The sequence below is a fragment of the Xiphophorus hellerii genome, chromosome 6 (genome assembly GCF_003331165.1).
Source record: "Xiphophorus hellerii strain 12219 chromosome 6, Xiphophorus_hellerii-4.1, whole genome shotgun sequence".
Taxonomy (NCBI): Eukaryota; Metazoa; Chordata; class Actinopteri; order Cyprinodontiformes; family Poeciliidae; genus Xiphophorus; species Xiphophorus hellerii.
In genome coordinates this window covers 23320597-23326603 of record NC_045677.1, presented here as the reverse complement: position 1 = coordinate 23326603, position 6007 = coordinate 23320597, and the positions used below count along the sequence as shown (strand labels likewise).

General features: G+C 34.3%; 1 protein-coding gene across 4 annotated transcripts in view; it reads left to right on the top strand.

Moving 5' to 3' along the window:
* mtcl1 (microtubule crosslinking factor 1) overlaps nucleotides 1–6007 on the top strand; it is an 87095-nt gene that overhangs the window by 36486 nt on the left and 44602 nt on the right. The gene's annotated exons all lie outside the window — the stretch shown is intronic.

Sequence of the window (6007 nt, the reverse complement as noted above, 5' to 3'; positions counted from 1 at the left end):
TTGACAAACTACAAAAATAAAATAAAATTCCAAGATGGAATCAGAAACTGAAGTATTAATCTTAGCACGCTTTTATCGATCCGATCAGTATCGGCCGCCACCTGCTACTGATGCCAAATTGGTATTATTATTATCTATATTTTGGATTGTTTTGTTCACTTTGGTTAAAGTTGGAGTTTGTAACTTCTATAAAAAAAATATGTTTTTTTTTTTTACATATTTGTTAAAATTGCCACCATGTTGTGACAGTTTAAGAGGTAGATAATCTGTGAAAAGATTGATTTCCTTCACCTTCTCTCAGAGCTACTACTGTATTGCCGTCTGAAGAAATGCACCACTCCCACTCAAAAACAACCAATCAGAGTCAGGTGAAAGGTTCTAGCGCTGTCAATCAACCTCATAAACATGCTGCTATACCTGCTAATGGTGGAGAAACTACTTACTGTTACTGGAAAACTGTTAATAATCTGCTGTCATCAGTGGACATGCTAAGTAGCCTTAGCATTCATGATAGGCTCTGCTGACGGGAAGAAGATTGACCCGCCTTTTTGTTCTGATTGGTAGCTTTTTGTTAGCACTGGGAAAGCTTCATTTATTTTTTCTCATTAAACCGTCACAACATAGTAACAGTCTCAACAAATGTGAAAATATTTTTACAAAAGTTACATACTGCAGCTTTAAGCATTTCTCAATCATTTAAAAGAGTTATCTTACTGTAATGTGGTACTAAAGCTGAAGTGTTATTTATTTTTATTAGTACAGCTAGCCTTAATGTTTCATTGCGAAGGGGGAAAAAAAATCACCCTAAAAAATTGGATGTTGTTAAAATGTGGTAGGTCCCTGTTGACCTCCAGTCTCAGGTCGCTTCATGATAAGCCACCCAGCTCTGCCACACTGGCAATAGACACCACTTCTCCTCAGTCCCACTGCCACCGCCATCGCTTCCTGCTGCCGCTGCATCCACATCTGCATCTCCATGCACATCCTCATAGCCAGCAGCCCTGCCTGTCTGCCTCCCTGCACTCACTGTCTGCAGCCTTCCTGCTTCCAGTCCCCCGGGGCGCTGAGCGGAGTTTGCTTGGTGTGAATGGAGTAAGTACTGAACGGGTCACATCAGCTTCTTCCATCTGGCTCAACTTTCTGGGCCTCCTTCTGAATTTGTTGCATGGTAAAGATTTATCTTTAACGTTCTGCTGCATTATTCTGATCTAGGGGTGGGCAATGATTGTATCGTTTATCGTGATGAATTTTTTTGTCATGATGAGATTTTTGATTTATCATTGTGACGATAAACTCCAGTTAATGTTTAAAATACTATTTTTTCTACTGTTTTTTTCCACAAGAGCGTCAAGAAATATCAGTGAATTCAAAAATATGACATTTATTGATGATGTTTTGGTCCAAAATAATTATTTGATTTATTAAACGAGAAAAATGTTTGTTTTTCAGTTTACCATATTGGTTTATGTTTAAATACTAAAGGTTTGATATGCATGTTCCTATTTATTGAATGATAAGAGTAGGAGTGGGCAATTATTGAATAGTTTATAGTTTGTAATAATACATTTCTTGTCATGATAAGATTTTCGATTTATTGTCGTCTCTATAAATTCCAGTTGATGTTTAAAATAAAGTTTTTTCCACAGTTTTCCCATAAGAGCATCAATAAATATCAGTTCTGTTGAAATAAACATGAAGGAAATATACCTTAGGCTCAGGCTTTTTGATGAAGTTTTGGTCCACTAAAATTATGTTTGAATCATTTGAAGATGAAAATATTTGTATTTTAATTTCCCATACTGGTTAATGTTTAAATACTAAAGGTTTGGTATGTGTGTACATTATTGCTTTATTTATTGCATTATTATTATTGCATTATTATAACTTTATTGTGTTTTTAGAGACACAGACCGTAAAATGTGGGAAACAAATAACATGTTTAGTGACATTAGTTGCATGGTGCTGTATGAGTGGCCTGTGGAAGAACCTTGTTGCCTGGCATCCTGCTTTCTGTCCATGTTTTACTGCAGCTCAGTGTAAGCAAACATGTCCGTACGGTTTACTTTTCCAAAGCAGCTTCATTATCTCTCTGCTACATGATCAAGCAAACATCTTGTGTTTTTTTCAAATCAGTCAGACCCTATTAGAAATAAAACAAACTATCTTTAAACACATATCACTAGGAGAACCCTGTCTTCTTTGTAGAGAAAGTTTTAAAACTTTCTGAACGCTCATTTTGTCTAATGACTTGTTCCTGCTTTGCTTCTCTACCTGTAGGATTTACTGGTTAGTCTGGGAGAAGCTGGGTGGTTTAATCACAGCTAACCGCTGCTTTAATAGCCAGTACTTAGTCCAGATGTTTGTAAAAAAAATACATTTGACCAATCAATACAGTCACCAAAAGAACAACTATACTCTTTATAATGTATTTTTCTCTGAAAGACATTTAACTGCAAATTTCATTTTATATTTATGACCTAAAACAAAACAAACTTGAAGAAACTGCTCCAGATCTACTCCTAGATTTAGGGTTAAGTTCTCCACTGAAATAGTTTTCTTGTTTTTTTGCGTGGTTGTTTGTACTACTAATTAAAATGCGGCCACAATCTCACATTTTTGTGTGCGCGGAAGAACAATGTAAGAACCTTAATGGTTAACATTAATGGTTGCCACTGTTTAGGAATCGATATTAAAGTAATGGGAGCCGACAGTAACGTCACAAGATTGTCACAAGAAGAAGGAAGCTACTACGAAAGAAAACACAACTAATAGCAACGACCGTTTGTAGCACATTGACCTCAACTTCTGTAGAGACGTTTGTTTGGTTATGTAGTTGGAATCAAGGTACGTTCGCTCACTGCGATACGTTCACTGACACTTCTCTGATAATTTTCATAATTATAATTTTCAACCATTGTTTACGCCCTGTTTTACATCGTATGGCTTATTCTGATGTAGAATTATGACACACGTCTGACAACAATTACGTTAAAGTCAGATAAGATGTGACATGGCTGTTCTGATTGCATACATATTCGATGTAGTATCACATGTGGAAGTGGCACAAATTAGATATTTTCGGGGGATGAGAATATTGGGATTGAGCCTCTCAGACTACCATGAAAAAGTCAGATTTGAGTCACATTTGGGCACAAAAATTGGCTTTGAGTCGCATTTGTCTGCTGTGTTAGCGTAGCCTTCGATTTGAATTGAACTCAGGTCACAAAAAAACAAAGACCCGAGTCTTGAGTTGACGTAGACTCGGGCTCTAAAGACTTGAGTCTCAACAGCAGAAGTGATATATTTAAAATTTTCAATTATATTGAAATTATTATTTTAACAACATGGCTTCTGGCTTTATATACAGTACAGACCAAAAGTTTGGACACACCTTTTAATTCAATGAGTTTCCTTTATTTTCATGACTATTGACATTGTAGATTCACACTGAAGGCATCAAACTATGAATAACACATGTGGAAATATGCACTAAACAAAAAAGTGTAAAACAACTGAAAATACCCCTTATATTCTAGTTTCTTCAAAGTAGCAACCTTTTGCTGTGATTACTGCTTTGCACACACTCTGCATTTTCTTGATGAGCTTCAAGAGGTAGTCACCTGAAATGGTTTTCACTTCATAGGTGTGCCCTGTCAGGTTAATAAGTGGGATTTATTGCCTTATAAATAGTCATGAAAATAAAGAAAACCCATTTTAATTAGAAGGTGTGTCCAAACTTTTGGTCTGTACTGTATATAAAAGTAGAAAAAAAAGATTACTTAATATTTTTAATTATTTGTTTTTATTTGAATTTACTTTAAATCCAAATGCGTACAGATCTGTGATGTTTTTGTATGGTTACACACGTGGTTGATTGGGGACTATTTGGTTTCAAGTGAGGATATTTGATAAACCTGGCCGATCTCCAAAAACTGTTAAAAAGCCATCATAATGAAAGACAGCAACACAACAGACCAATTCACTTCATAAGCTTACTATCTGCTTTCTGAACAAACACACAAGTGAGACAATTACGCTTGGCCTTAAGAAGTGAAAAACAAAATGGTTGCTATGACAATTCCATGGTTTCCATGACAACAGGCGGTAGCAGTAATGTTGACTGCGCACTGCGGATTAACAGTTATCACTCTTTTTTGCTCCAAACGTGCCACTACGTGGTTTGCAGTCTTGAGAATTCTCGTTGAAAAAACCGTGAGTAGACATACGGCTAGAGCTTACTGATGAAGTTTGTCTCTGGCAAAATTATGTTTAATTTATTTAAAGATCAGAAAATGTTTTTGATTTAACAAATTGTTGAGACCTAAAATCTGACGTGTGTGCAAGGTTCAGCTTCCAGCAGAATAATAGATTGTAATTTTTATTTTGATTGTAGAATTTAGCCATAATCTCTTTTAGAAAACAATGTATGCTGGATTCCTATGTATTACATAACAAAAGACGCTTTCATTGTTTTTAATAGTAAACATAAACTCTTTACTAGCTAATGTGACCTTTTAGCTGAATGTAGGAATGGTTACAACCTATTTTAACCACAAAAAAAACCTCCAAAGTCTTGACTTGGACTTAAGGTTTCTGATTTTAGTTTCAAATGAATTTGCAGTTAGGGGTGAAAGTTAAAAGGTGCAAATATTTTGGGTAAATAAATAATCATATCCTTTGTGAATTACTGCAAATAACCTTGTAGTTATGGTAATAGTACGAATAGAACATATGTGTTACCTGTAGTATTTCATAACAGCACTTGCCAGTAACGGACGTCAAAGTAAATGTAGAACAACATCTTCCAAATTCATTAGTTTTTATTGAATTCTACGTACAATAAATGAGCTAAAGACTGCAGCTCAGACAGAAATGTACACATTCTCCCATGAAAGAGCAGATTTGATTTATTAGCCTCGGGTGTTTGTGGCTCTTTCTTACTGGCTCATAAAGATCTGTTGATGTTTTCACGAATCTAACGCCAACTCAACTCTGTTTTAAATTTATTTCAGCTTGAACTTTACTGGAATAAATTAAACTGAGTCTTCTCCATTTCTACAAGCTTTGCTTCAAGTAAGGCAAATAACATTAACTTGTTTAAACATCTTAAAAGTTTAACAAAAATATTTATTAATTATTTATGAATTATTAAAACCAGAGCAACCCACCTTTTATAACTTTAACTTTTTTGTGATTTCATGTGGTTGTGTCAAAGTAAATATGCTGAAAATTCGTAGACGACTTTTTTTTACTTTGTTGGAATTAGATTCTCAGAAATATCTGTACTGATGTTTCTTCCTGTGTGATATAAACAACTTTAACTTTTACGTTTAAATGGAGATTTAAACATTTCAGTTAAAACGACCAGATTCAAATGCAAAATAACTTCCTCTACTATAACTACCCTAAAAATATTTTCCTTTAAATAGCAACTACAATGTCTTCTGTTTGAATCATGTTTGTAGTTTTTGATTAGCATTAATATTGTTGTTTTTGTCATAAAACTTTCACTTAATTTGCCAGTATTTGAAACAAATCCTTGGATAAAATCAAGCTAATTTGGAAAAAGTCTTTAAAGTCTTGGAAAACTTTATGATTAATGTTCAAAGCTTCAAAAAGTGCAGCTATCCTTTTTCAAACAAAAATTTTAAGGGATTTTTTTAGATGAACGGTATGAGTTTTTAATCCTTTGGTGAATGTTTTTTTCGTTTTTTTGGGCTAACTTTGTTAGCTTGCAACTGTTAGTACATTTTAGCACAGTTTCAAGGCATGCAACTAATGAGTTCCTGCTTACAACTTTAAAAAGAGGAATCATTAGGAATTTCTATATAAATTTTTTTTCCTTTGTTCCATGCTTTTTTGTCTTAGCAAAGGGTTAGCTAGTAACCGTTAGCACATGCTACCACAGTCTCAAGGTATGTAATTTTACAATAAAATTTATTAGGAATTCGTGTATATTTTATACTTTTAATATTTCTTTCCATTGAGCAAGGCTTTTTGTCTTGGG